The following is a 14,536-nucleotide window of genomic DNA, read 5'->3' on the forward strand; positions in this document are numbered from 1 at the left end:
CTTCGGTATAATTTCTTTAACTCTGACGTTATCAATGAACTCAGAGAACCAACAGCTTTAACCAGACCCTGCTATCTCACAAACAGGTTGGGGTTTGAAAGTGTAGCTCTGCAGCAGCATGAGCTGCTGCTGCTGCCTTGCACTAAGTTGTGTCCAGTGCTGAGCTCAGGTGTGTGATGAGGTGCTCAAGGACTGGATCTGGCAAGAGCGAGGGGTTTGGGTTGGTTTTGTTTTCTTTTTTCTAGTTTTCAGCAAGTTCTTCAATCATCTGACTAATAATCCACAGGTCTATGACCATCTCCCATATTCAAGATAGCGTAATAAAATAAAAGAAAAAAAACACCTTTAAAAAAAGGTCTTGTAAAACTTCATAAGAGATAAAAAAAAAGGAAAACAAAATATCTGAAATCTGTTCTTAGTGCTATTCCGTTTAGTATCTTTTCCAGCTAAGGAGAAAAGGAGTATCTACATAAATGGCAGTGATGATTCTTCTGAGAGAAAAAAAATTGTTTGAGGTGAGTGGGAATTGCTGCAACTGCTATTGTTGTGATCTGGAAAGTTTCAGTGGGAACAAAACCTGAGTGCACAGAAGGAAAGAGCAAAGAGCAGTCAGGACAGAACATGCAGCCTGTTTCTGTGCTCACCCCCACGCACGGCCATCTGAGAAAATGTCAGGCAGGACAGGCTCTGTGGGCTGCAGCCGTGACTGCTCAAGCACCCCTACGTCAGCTGCACGCCAGCCCCCCCTCCCTGGCCCTAGCTCTGCGTTTCTCCTCCCTAGCTCCAACAGCGGCACTTTTCGGGGAACATGGTGAACCGGGTCAGGGAGCTGAACTGGCAAATACCAACTGAACACCACCGGGGTTCTGCGGCCAGGGCCACCCCCCGCCCAAAACACAAGGCCAGCACCAGCAAGACCAACAAGAACCTGCACTGGGGCACGAGGTGACCCAGACAACTGCAGTCAAAGGGAAAAGATGGCAACGCTCTTGAGTTGGGTTGGAGTGTTAAGGACCGGCAGCTTCAGACACTCCTGTTTTGGGCTGGCTCAGGACAACGCTGGTCTGCTCAGGACAGCAGTTTCCAAGTTGTCTTTTTGTCCACAGAAGTTGGCAAAATAATCAGTCCTGGTCAGCTCAGCTACAGTCTGTTAAGACAGAAAGCAGAAGGAGGGCAGGAAAGAAGAAGGAGGGTAGGAAAGAAGACGACAACAGCAGCGCAGACCACATGAGTGAGAGTAGTTGTCTCTCGTTTCAGGTGCGGTTCAGGGCTCATGAGAAGCCATGAAAACAGTCTAGTTAGTCCAGTCCCTCAGAATCTGGGCAAGGAAAGCCCTTGATATTGCTGGAAACTGCTGGGGTCTCAAAGGAAGAGCAGTGTAAGTATCATTCTGTCCTGCTCCCACTTCCTCTGATGCTGGTATGAAAATAACAGAACCACACACAACTTGCATGACACATGTCCTTAATAAAGCCAGAGCCCTTCTTGTCTTACCATCAGACCTCATCCAGAGGTCTGCTTCACAGCACATGTCACTCAGAACACACTCGATGCAGCTTTGCCTGCCCTGGAAGAAAATCATCTCCTCTTTCTAAGGCGTTCTCAATTTATTGGTTATTGTTTTAAAAAGCATTCATTCTCAGACCCAGTCAGTAGAAGAGACTCACTGGCATGATTACCTCTGGGGCACTCATTGTTAACAATAAACAGCTATTTTTAACCTCTGAGACTAACCATTCAGTTCATTATTACCGCTTTTGAATGGCCTTCCTTTACATTTCATGTCATGCAAAACAGTTTTCTGTGACCTTATGAAAATACACACAGTAATTGAAAAGGTACTGAAGCTAAGAAAACTCACTAACAACTCAGTGTTATTAAGTAGGGATACTTTATTTTGGCGCCGGGCAGTACGGGGGATGGCTCCTTCCATACGTGTGTGCCCAAGCGTTAGGATTCTTGCCTTATATTTACAGCTTTCATGTTTATCCATTACATTTCTAAGAAAAGGTTGGGTTATTCTCATTATTTCCAGGAATTCATTAACATAAGTTCCTCCCATAGTCCCGCCTCAGTCCGCTCATTCTACGCCCCTGTCAGGGGTCCTTGGTGGTCATTGGGGATGAAGGTCTGAGTCTTCCTCCTGGTTGAACTTTTGAACTCGCCCTGTGGCGCATGCCCTGTACCATCCTGGGTCTTTTCCAGTTCACAGAACCAGCTCTTGCTCGCTGCCCTCCCTCTCTCTCCTGCTCAGTCCTTTGTGTTCCTTGAGCCCCACAGTCAGATTGGAGGATTCCACCTGGTGTCCTTTGCTTGGCAGATTCTGCTTCATTCTTATTGTTAGTGTTAGTTAGTTAGGCGGCAATGGATCTATGCATAAGGGTCAGCACAAATCGGCCTCCCTCCCTATCTCTAAAGGCTGGTCAGCAGCGCTTTTCTAAAAGCCAGTTTTCTAAAAGCTGGTTAACCATTCTTATTTACAGGACAAGGTGACATCCCTGAACACCCAGCACAGCTTCACCGAGAACCAGTTGTGCCAGGCCCAACATGAGCCTTGCTTTATGGAGATGACTGTCCTAGGGGGACAAGGGGACAGCAGCGCCTGGCATTTACTCTGCCTGTCGCAAGGCCTGTGGCACAGCCTGCAAGGGCATCCAGCTGGGTGAGGCATGGGCAGGAGAAGGGGACTGCACGGTAGGAGGACTGCTGCCTTGTGCTCAACAGGACAAATCCCCCCCGCGGGGCAGCTGCTGGTAGTGGTGTGCCTGAGGTCAGTGGTGGGGCTGATGCTGGTGATCATCTGGAGGAAGGGTCTGGGTGGTAGTGGGACAGGCCACCTTCGGCAAGGTTGTGGGTGTCCCTTGCCATCTGGGGAAGGGAGCAGCTTGATGGAAGCCAGGGCCTCTCCTCCCCTCTCCCTTTGGGGCTCGGTGCAGAAGAGATGGCACCTCTTCACGAGGGGGCAGTGATGGGGGATGGGAAAGAAGGGCCCACGCAACCCTTGACAACTAACAGAAGTGCTGTTTATTGGTGGGAGAGGTGGTAGGTGAGCCTATGGAAGTGCCTAGCATTTGTGTTCAGTTAAACAGGGCTTTCCCCTTGTGAACATGTGTTGCTACGGCCAACGAGCGTGTTGTCTCTCAAGTGTTTTTCTGTAACTCCCAGAATGACCTCCATAATTTTACCTGGCACTGAAGTGAGACTGATAATTTGGAAACAAGCAATTCATAGTGTTCTGTACCTTCATTAGGATACTTTTACTCCGTTAAAAAACCCCACCTGGTATCAAATTATTGATGTGACAGCCTAAAAGCCCCAGGATGTAAGGCACCGCCAAAGCAGGTGCGCCTGGAAACATCAAGTTTCCCAAAAGAGCCCCTTACTTGATGACAGAGACGAGGACGGGTGACAGGAGTGTAGATGCAGTCACCAAAGTGCCAAATAGGAGAGGCTGAAAGCATTTTTATTCTTTTGTCGTTGTTTATCGTCCTGTGGTGAAGGGGCAGAGGCTGGGCCGCTGGTGGGGAGCCAGCCGGGCACTCCTGCGACGCTGTTGGCACCATGTCATGCAAAGGAGCCCGGGTGGCTGGGGTACTGCCAGGTGATGGCTGTGGCAGGTGGACCCACTGCCATGGTTCTTCTGGAGGTGGATCCGCCTCCATGGGCTCCAGCGTCGTCCTTTGGTGGGCTGTCATGCCTGGGCCTTGTCCCATGCCTTCAGCAGATAGACACGCCGGGGCCCCACGCTGTTCCCCTGTGTGCCCACTGCGCTGCACTGGACGATGATGCTTCTGTGAGCATGGGCGACGGCTCTCGTGGAATGAGGGGTGATGGTGTTGTTCCTCCTTCTCCTCCTCCTCCTCTGCCGATTGTCCTTCTTCAGGCTCTTGTGAGGTGTCTTCCTCTCTGGCCATTGCAGGAACCGTCTCTGTGCTGTCCCACATGAAGGTGGGCAGCCACCCGCCTCGCTGCTCTGGCTGCTCCCTGGCAGGGAGCTCCCTCAGCAGCCCCGCAGGGTTTATTCCCGACCGACTGCTGTGGAGGTCGCTGCTCCCCCTCGGTTCGCTGACGAAGGCAGCCTGAGGGTCACCTGGGAGCGGGGAGGCTGCGGAGGTAGTACACCCAGCAGATGCCGGACCCCCCGGGGCAGGAGACCATCAACTTGGTGGGGACGGGGGCCAGGCCGCCCTTGAAGGAGACAGTGATGATGGTGGTCTTCTTGGAGCTCAAGCTGTTGGTGGCCCTGATGGTGAAGGCCGGGTGCTCCACCATGTACCGGAAGGCCATAGGCTGCAGGAAGATGTTTTTGAAGGGGATGGAGGTGCTGCCACTGGCCTTGATGGGGAAGGGGTCCTGGGGCTTGGATGGGAGGGAAAGGCCGAAGAGGGGGATGCTGTAATCCTCCCACAGCAGGGAGGAGAGCTTCAGCATGGCCCTGGTTTCGCCCAGCTGGCAGGGCTCGTAGGTCACCTCCATGCTCAGTTCCGAGCCCCCTGGGCTGGCGGGGGCCACGGTGACGGTTTCCTCTGTCTGGAAGTCAGCGCAGTTGGTCTGCACAGGGGAGAGAAGAGACCAGAGAGGGGGACAGGTCACAAAAGCACAGCCAGCACCTCAGGAAGAGACGGAGAGTCCCCTGCTATCATGCTGCTATCACCCGTCCCCACCCCCCTGGTGAATGGCCATAAGGACTGTCCAAACGTGCCCAGCAGGGACAACCCTGCACCCAGACCTCAGAAGACCTTCCTACCAGAGCTGGGGTTGAGGGTGGAAGTCCAGCTACCATGGAACCTCCAAGAGCAGCTCCAACAAGGGCAGCAGAGAGTGGTCTGCAAGTGAGGACAGTCCAGCTGGGGACAAGCCCAGCGTCGGTAGGAAGTGCCCTGGGCTCACACAGCCACACTGGCTATGCCAGGCCGAGCCGGAGGGACACGATCCCTCCATGGAGAGGGCTGATGCTGGCCACATGAGCTGCCTCCCAGCAAGAGCCCTGGGCAGGCTGGAGTCACCTGGAGGAGGTAGTCTGTCTTCTGCTGGGTGTAATTCATGATTTTGGTGGTGATGGTCTGGCTAGAGCCCAGCGTGGTGCAGAAGTAGAGGGGCTTCTCCAGCCTGCTCACAGTGGCTTTCAGGTGCAGGTTGTAGTAGAAGGAGCCCAAGTCGCTGCTCTGGAGCACCAGGCGTCTGGTGCTCTCACCCATTTTCAGGGGCTGGTACTCAAAGATGAGGTCAGCCTGGGAGGAACGAAGGGAAAAGCCACTGGGTCAGGCAGAGGCGGGGAGGCCAGGGCTGGGATGGCGGAAACTGGTCCCTGGGGCGCTCACACAGTGCTGGAAGGAACCCAGCACCAGCCCTCACTCCAACTCCCTCTCTCTGGTGCAGAGCCTCGCTGCGTCTAGGGAACGGTTCACTTGGGGGACCATTCCCAACATCTGAGAGCCCTCCAGCACTATCCCAGAAGCTTCTCACCCTAAAATGCCCCCACTGTCCCCAGGGCACACAACGCCTCCTATCAATCCAGGCTGCAAACACCCTGCCAGTGTTTGAACATACCCACACTAAATAAGGCGCATGTGGCACAAGGACCGGCCATGCGAGGCCTGAGGGGAGCATATCACAAGGGGTAGCATGGTAGACTTCACCAGCACAGGGCAATTCCCACTAGGGATGTTCTCACATGCTGCTTCCCCTCCAGATTATGAGCAGGTGGGAGCTGTCACAATTGGAAAGCAGCCCCAGATGGTTCATGTAGGGCATCACCCTTCAAGAACACCCACTCCCAGAAAGGCTTCAGGGAGAGGAGAGCCTACTGGATGAGCTTTGTACCTACCTCTCACTGCACAGGAACTGTGAAATGCTGGGGAACGCTGATGTCAGACACCTTGCAATCTACGGCAAACGTCACTGGGACAGGCAGAGGGTTGTCCACCTTGACGGTGGAAGACGCTCTCTGTCAAACAGCGGTGGTCATTTCAACAGTGCTGATGGGTCCCGAAGCGGTGGCCTTGAAAGTCACCATGTAGAACAAGTACTCCTTGGTCACCTCGTTGAGGAAGGTCACCTGAATCAGAGAAAAAGGGAAGCGCTGGTCATTCTGCACACAAAAAGACACCAGCTGTACCCAGCCAGCCCCAAGAACCCCCTGGGCTCAGTGCCCGACTTCCAAGAACAGCTGTAAGCAGCCGCCCAGGCAGAGTGCAAGACCAGGGAAAACAAAGCACGTGTGGTGTTTCCACGTCGTAGCCTCCCCATCGCCCATTGTGTCCAGCTCACCAATGCCCTGACCCACCTGGGCTTTGCAGTCCCCAGTGGGACCCTCACAGAGACGGACACCTGAGTGGGTGTGTGGGGAGATGCCTGCTGTTCAGTACCCACCTAGGACACCTACAGACCCACCAGTGGGGGTATGAAAACAGGCGTGTAGCTTCTCAGTGAGCCAACAGCTCCTTGAAGAGCCCCACAGCCCCATGTCCACGCTTACCATTGTGTTAAAAACTCCTTCCTTGTAGGAGCGGAACGTGAGCTTGTAGTCCTTCTTAGCAGAGCCTGGCACATCGACATATTCCAGTCCCTGCAGCACAGAACTGCTTTCCAGGTTTTCTGGTTTGAGAATGTCCACTACCACGAGGAACCTGTGGGTGAGAAGCGTGCAGTGATGGCCAACAGGAAGGACTCTCAGAGGACGCCTCTCGTATCAGGGTACAACACAGCCTCTCTCGTCCTCAATGCCTCAAGCAGAGGGAGCCAGCTCTCATCCCCTCCAGGATGGGTCTGCATAGGCAGAACATGGGTAGTGTGATCCCAGACACCTGTGGCCAGAAACAGCCCAGCAGAGTGAAAAGCTTACAGGAAGGAGCTTCCAGGCAGTGGGAAGCCTTTCCTCGTGCTGCTGCATGGATTGCTGATGGGACAAGACTTCCAGGGCTGGACTCACCTCTGTGGTTTGTTCAGCCAGTTGGAGACGGGGATGAGCTCAGTGTAGGAAGTCCTACACGGGACCTGCCGGAAAATGGTCCCTGAACACTTTGGGGCCTCAGCAGTCCCTTGCAGGAGGTAGTACAAGCCTGTCCCATCCGGCAATGGGAAGAAGATGGAGCCCTAGAGACAAGAAACAGGGTAAGTGAGCTCTCCTGCTCTCTGTCCAGACCGGTTACTGGCTTTCAAGCACACCCAGAGTGTCCCAAGTCTCAGGCTGTCACCTGAGCAGCTTTGAGCAAGTCCAGCTGGCAGAGCTGTGACTGCAGTCCTGTGCATGCCCATCCTGCATGGCTGGAGATGGCAACATCGTACCTGCTCGGGCCAGCACAGCTACAGGACACAGAGGCAGCACGGCTGTGCAAAGCAAGGAAACGCTGGCCCTGCAGCAGAGCTGCTCTGCCCATCCCAACACTCCTTTACTAGCCTTACTAACCTGGGCACATCGGCTGCCAGCCCTGCGCTCGTGCAGGGACAGCCGTGGCAAGGAGGTGGCCGTCCCGGCTGAGCTCGACTGCCCTGGCAGTGCTGGGATTAGCCCCAACACTCTGGCCAAGAGCGCAGCCTGCAAGCTGGCATGGCAAGGTCCCACCAGCCAGGGTGGGCCCCGAAAAGCTCATAGCCAGTATGGTGCCAGTGGGTCACAGCCACCTGCCCTGGGGCATCTCCTCTGCCTCCAGAGCAGCTGAAAACTGCAGGGCACTTCATGCAGGGCTCTACATGAAAGAGATATGAGCATATGCAACCCTACAGGGCGCAGATCTGCTGAGCACCCTGGAGACTGAGCCCAGAAGCCTCTAGCCTCCACTCTTGCCCTGGTCTAAATTCTGGATTAGTAGAGGGTCAGCTAGAACAGGACAAAGGGCAGGTGCCTGACACCCACCTCCAGCACCCCAGAGCTGTTCTGAATTGAACCCCTGGACTGAAAAGCTTGTCCCTGGCGTGTCTCAGAAATAGTGCCCATGAAAACAGAGGGGCCAGTCACGCCCCATCCACCCAGCTTGAGACCTGCAGGAAGGGCTCTTTCCAAAGTGCCTGTATGACTGAAGGGGAGGTCAAGAGATCTCAGTGTCATTTCCCATCTGACTGCCCATGGCCAGGGGGGCACTGAGAAATGGCAGGGCAGCTTCCCCCGCCTTGTTCCCTGCATGCTGCAAAGGGAACCCGCCAGGGCAGGGCTGGCAGAAATGGTCGTGCCCAGGGCTTGGGGAGCCTGTGCAGCTCACAGGGCTGAGCATGGGGGTCTCTGAGCCCCCCTGGGCTGCACGGGCAGGGACCAGGAGCTGCACAGACCAAACTTCATTGCCTGCACCTTCAGAAAACCTGGCTTTTTAGATTCGCTGCTCCAATACGTTTAGTGGTCAGTCCAGACTTCCTACCTGTGCTTTCCCTGTGCCTGGCCTCTAGCTGCCAAGAAACCCAGCTTCCAACATAGCTCACAGGACAACTTCAGCTTGGACAGGACCTCTGTAGGGTGAGGATAAGGGTCAGCATGCTGAGGCACAGCTCACATACCTGATGCTTGTTATTCACAGAGCTCATGGTTAGGGGCTTGTAGGTAATCCTGTAGGGCTTTTTTTGTTGATTGGCCTCCAGATGGAAAATTTCAGGCCCCCTCCAGTGTTCCCCGTCAATGACGGGCTGCACGGTCCAGGCCTCGTTGCTCGGGTTGGACAGGAGGATGATCTGGCTGTGCTGCTCGCGCACGTCGCACGCGAAAGTCAGTGTCTGCAACAGAGGAGCACAGAGGCTGCTTGGTCGTACCGAGGAACCCTTTCCACTCTTCTCAGACTGAGCAGGCTCCATGCCAGGACCCGGAGCACAAGAAGCAGCTTTTCCTTGTCATATGCAAAATGTCGATTTGGGTCATAGCTTTTGGAGTAAATCAAGTTGGTTGTTCTTAAAGAAGGGAGGGGAATAAGTCTTTTGCATGCTGGGTGAAGGGGCCTGCTGCCTCCCAAGGAGGGGAGAAAGAAAGTGGGGAGTCCTGGACAGAAACTCTCCTGCACCAGGACAAGACCTGCAGCTGCACAGCCCCTTCGGGGGCAGGCTAAAGAGCAGCTCTGGGCTCTCTTTTGGGAGCAAGAGCCAACACCTCCCAGCTGCACCCTCCTGGAACGTCTAGTGAGAGCCAGGAGTTCTCCATGCTGCACCCCTGTGCCCCAGGAGTGGGATGCAGTTGCCTTGCCCACTCCTAGTGCTGGATGCCCTCCCCTGCCCCGAAAGGGAGGAAAAGTGGGGCTGCGGGTGCAAACCTGCGGCTATAGCTGGGTGGCTCTGTGGGGAGGGTCTCAGAAGAGCCCTGCAGGGTGTCCCCGTAGCAAGGGTGCTGCAATGCAGAGCCAGGACAGCTGAGGCGCTCACTGGAAGAGCGGTGCATTTAACAGGGCAGGATGGCAATTACAGGGCTCAGAAATGTTGGGAATCTTGCCCAGCAGTTTTCTCGGCTCTCTGGAATACCCAGGCAGGACGACAGGCAGGAGTGAGTCTATGCACTGAAACAGCCTGCCCTGGGAGGGATGTGATGAAAATGGTGGGGTAGGCAGGGGACCCATCCTGTCTTTGCTCTGGTTACCTCTTTGGTCACAGGGGTCTCCAGGCAGCACCCTGCCAGCGTAAGCCGGAGTGGCTGACTGCCCTGGATGAAGCACCGCAGGCCCTCGCACTGGATAGCACGGCTCAGCTTAGAGGGGCGGAAGGTCACAGTGAAGGGGACATCCATTCCTGGAGAGATATAACCCTTTGTGGGGCTGATGGAGAAATCTGGCTTGAAGCTCTCGGCATCCCACTTAAACTTTGCCAAGGAAAGCACAAGGACAGGCAGGAAGGGTTAGCAACTGCGAGGCTGCAAACACAGCGCGCTGTTTCTAATCCTCTTGTGGGCTTTTCCACCAGATCTTGAGCATGATGCTGAGCCACCTGGCAGTAAGGCTTTGAGCTGGGCAGGACTCAGCTGCACCCATCTGTGAACATGCTTTTGGTGTATCCCTTGCTAACTTCCAGGGCCTGACAGCACAGCCTTGGCTGCACGACTCCCCGGTGGGACGGAAAAGCAGAGGGGAACTATCTGGGCAAGCTACAGCTCCATCCAACCCCCCTCCAAGCGCTCAGCCCTCAGAGAAGACAGAGTTTTGCATTACTCGACTCCTATGTCGCCCGTGTTCTGCATGACGATGCGCCGGGATGTGTAGCTCTACTGCACCACCGCTCCAAAGCTGAGGTGTTCCTGGTCCAAGCTCATGCAGATGCCCTGGCAGGAGCCCCACACCACGAAGAGGGAGCGCACCAGGCCGTTGCACTCCAATGCCACTTCCTCGTTGAACGGCTGGATGCGACGCTTCGGGGAGAAGGTCACCTCCACTTTACAGGTGTCTCCTTTGGGCTTCAGACTTAGTTTGCTGGTGGGGTTCAAGCAGAGAACCTGCCCAAAGAAAGGAGTGGAGACTGCTTCATCTGGCAACTGAGCTGTGAATCCTCCCTCGGGTCTTCCAGTTCCTGTTCTGTCCCCATCAACGTTGCCCAATCCTACTCACTCCCTGGTACGCACCCCTAGGCACCGAGGTACGTGTTCCTGTGACGTGTCCATCTGGCCACAGTGAGCTGGACTGTGTCTTCCAAAGTAATTTCACGTGAGCTCCAAGAGAGCTATAACTCTTGGTCTCTAAAGATTACCTTTCCGTATCTAATATACACGGCCACATCCTAACATATGTGTCTAAAACAGATGAGAGGAATTGCACCTCCCCTCACTCCTGGCTCTTAGGGGAGTCCTGACACCCAGCTCAGATGAGACATTCGTATTGCAAGTCTCTGCTGGTAGAGCAGCCCCAGCAGGGAGGACAGGACAGCATACAGGCAGCCAGGACAGCACACAACTGTAATTATCTCCTAGCCCCTGCCCAGAGCAGCTCATAGCTACCTGCAGGCATCCCTGCAGGCACACCAAAGCGCTCTCCAGTGAAGAAAGAGGCCTTACCCCAGCTTCTTGCAGCTCTGGCATGGTGGACATAAGACTGAGCTTAAAAGTGAGAGGGACAGCACTGTTATTTGCTATGGTGACAATCTTCTTCACCGTCTGTCCGATGGAGAGGGCTCCCAGCTTCACCACCCTTCCTGGTGGTTCCATGACATCAACCTGAGGCAGGAGGGGTGAATGTAAGGCAAAAGGAAAGGAGGAGAACGGGTTTTCTGCCACGAGGGTGGCAGAAAACCAAAACATGGTAGGCTAGGGAAGAGATGAGGAAAACTGAGAAAGCCATGCTGGCTGCCTGCCACCTGGAGTTTTGGGATTTGGATTTCATCTCACCTTCATTTCCATGCCCTTTCCTCGGACCTCAACAGTCTGCTGGCAAAGCCCATTGATTTCAAAAGGGACGAGCTCGTGGTAAGATGCAACCTCTCTGGGATAGAAAGTGATGGGCACCTCCACTGTCCCTCCTGGGCGTAGAATGGACCCTGGGAAGTCCACCTCCAGGTGCGCGGTGCTGATGAACAAGCAGTTCAAGCTGACAGAAAACAGAGCAAAGAGGAGCAGAGGTGTCACAAGGCTGTGTGTGCTCAGATGACAACATCAGCGCTGCTTAGGGCTCTCCTGTCTCCTCTCCCTGCATCCTCAGGATTTCGCCCACAGTGGTCATGAGGACATGGAGCAGGCACGTGCCAGGCAAGGGCTGAAGGACTGCGCGGAGAAGGCCTACCTCACATCCTTGTCTGCCTTGTTTGTGATGACAACGGTCTGCTGGGCAGGTGCCATCTCAGCATGGTAGACGAAGCAGGCTCCAAAGTTGAGTCTGGTGGTGGAGAAGTGGACAGGGGGCACTACCACGGTGGCCAGGAATACACAGGTAAACGTGTTGTTGATCTGGTGGAGTGAAAGAAAGCGTGAGGCAGCTGAAGAGATGGAAATGACAACTGCAAACACCAGAGATGGCCAAGGAAGAGGATGGGGGACAGCTGGCTGCAGTGACAATAAGGAAAAGGAAGTGCCAAAGGACCCCAAAACAGAAATAGAAAGGGGAAGGCTTGGTCTGAGAGGAAAAGGGTTTTGGAGAGTCACATCCCTGCTTTGCGCAGCCACGTGCTGGCAAGACCTTTCTGAGCTGTGGGACCTGACTCGGGAGGGGCCTGGCAAGGAGAGACAGCTCCATCCCCACGCACATCTAGTTTGGAGGGGGGCGCACCCCCCCCCCCCTCCAAACTAGTGGTAGAGAGGGCCTGGGGGATATGTCCTGCCACAAAAGTGCTTCCCAAAGTGGTCCCGGATAAGCACTTACTAAAATACTCCATTCAGAAGCTGTCAGGCTCGCTATTTTGGCAGCAGGAGCCTCTCTACCTCATTCAGGCTCTGTAGTGATGGAGCTCACCCCTGGCTCTGGGCTCCTGCTGCCAAGCTGCTGCGGAGGGAAGGTGAAGGTCCCGTACAAAACGCTGGTGCCTCACCTGCAGCTTCAGCTCTACGCCCTCTAAAGAGCACATCTTTTGGGGGTGAAAAGCCAGCTGCGTCTCTGCTTTCCCCTCCACCTGCACGGTGCCCGTGCGAGGGGTGACGGTAAGGACCTGCTTACGGGCTGCAGGGCCGCTCAGTTCCCACGAGAAGGGGAAGCTGAACTTGCTGTTGTTGCGGATGCTGAAGATGCACTTGATGTTCTCGTTCAGCTGTACCTGCGGGGAGAAGGCGGCGAGGACCAGGGGCTGGAACACACGCAGCGTCAGCTGGCCCAGCAAGTGCTTCTTCCTAACATGCTCCTGCATCTTTCCCATTCAGCTAACGGCCGGTGTGAAAATTTCACCTCCCTCCCTCTAGAGACTCATAAATGAAGAAAAGCATTCCTTCTTGTGCAAATGTATCAGCAAAGCTCCTGGTTAAGGCCCAACCTGGCAGGGCTTCGTGGGGCAAATGGTTCAGGGAACTGCTCACCTCTTTGAAATCAATGACGTTGACCTTCTCCGTGCTGAGCTTGGTGGCAGGGTCGTTGCTGTCCTCACTCCTGCCAGACACATTCATGCTATAGCTGGTGGCCTTGATATTCAGGCAGAGGGGCTGGGTCTTCCTCTTGACATCGCACTTGAGGTTGAAGACTGCCTCTCTTTCTAGTGTCAGCGTGAAGATGACTGTAATGGGAAACCTGGGGAGAGAAGATCCCTTTTGCTCCGTTCACTGCCTCTTTGCTTTCTTGGCCCCACAGTGCTGGCTCTGCGGGAGAGCAGCTGGGCAACAGCTGTGGTGAGACCCCAGGCCTGGGAGAAACCAGGAGCAGCGCTCTGCCCTTCCAGGGCTTTCTGCTGTGGAGCAAGCCCTGGTGAGCCCTGGTCAGGGTATGATGATTCCATGCAATGGAACAGCAGAGGATACAACAACACAGCAGCAAATCCTGAGCCAATGCTGACCTCCCTGCCCTGCCCACGTGCTACAGGGCAGCGCTGGGTTGAGATCCCACTTCTGTCCCAAACACAGAGGAGGGCACTCGTGGAGCTCCCCAATCTCTCTGATCTACATGGCAGGGGTAACATCCTCTTTGCAAAGAGGAATCATCCACCTCCCATGACAGCGGTACCATGCGGGTGCCACCAAACTGCATCTTTGTAATTTTTGTGGGTAACTTCTGGGCACGTGATCAAATACAGCCAAACTGCAGAGATTTAAGGAATTACCACTTCTCCGGTGAAGCCCAGTAGCTGATGCAGGGTGCTCTCTTATCTCGCACCCTGCGGCAAGCCAAAATTCAGCATCTTTTAAGCCACAGCAAAGCTGCCCAGAGCTAACACGTTCTCCTTACACCCAGACAGGCTCTGAGTGGGCACAGGGACATCCATGGTGGACCAGAAGATGAGCTAGTGACCTGTTAAACTGCGTGAACTCATGATCACGTCTGATCACAAGTCATGGCTGCAGTTTACAAGAGCATCTGTTTTCTGACAGGTGATCCTGCAAAACACCACTAGTTGTGTAAGCCTGTTGCTGTCCCTCATGGGCTGCAGTGCTGCTTCTGTGCTTTGCTGCTGTTGGTAGCTTTGTACAGACCATGCGTGGTGGAACATAGAGAAGAGAGGAGACCTCGCATGCTTAGGGCTGCTGGCTCAGGGGGTCACAGGGTTAAAACCCTCAAACATGCTTTTATCATCAAAATTAGAAGATCCAAAGCCTAAATTTCTCCAGGAAGGGGGTCTAGAAGACCAGGGTAACCCCAACACAGCCACTTTATGGAGAGCCCTGCAGTTTCATGGCGTCCCCATCGGGGAGGAACAAAACAAGGCAGATGTATGCTATTGCTGAGAGTCACCTGGTGACTGAGGAGGGGAGAAAGCCTCAAAAGCAAAACGACAGTGCAACGTTGGGTACTACGTTTGAGGCAATCTGGCCTGTGAGCCCTGTTACCTTGAAAGAGGAACGATGGAACCTTCCAGGGGCTCTATTTTCACAGAGGCGTTTCATCCCTCCAAGAAGAGAGAACTTTTTCTGAAAGCAAAGCTGAAGGCTTCCTTCTCATGGTTGATCATTTAGATAATCTGCTGTACCTTGTGCCCTGGGGAGTGGACAAAGAAGCTGCTGAAAACCTTTTGTTCC

The 14,536-nt window shown here is 54.4% G+C and overlaps 1 pseudogene; it reads right to left on the reverse strand.

The window, feature by feature from the left end:
• Positions 1-4,086: 4,086 nt before the first annotated feature.
• Positions 4,087-14,536, reverse strand: part of LOC104354438 (axonemal central pair apparatus protein HYDIN-like) — a 33,097-nt pseudogene continuing 22,647 nt past the window's right edge.

The sequence above is a fragment of the Leptosomus discolor genome, chromosome 12 (genome assembly GCF_034619465.1).
Source record: "Leptosomus discolor isolate bLepDis1 chromosome 12, bLepDis1.hap2, whole genome shotgun sequence".
NCBI lineage: Eukaryota > Metazoa > Chordata > Aves > Leptosomiformes > Leptosomidae > Leptosomus > Leptosomus discolor.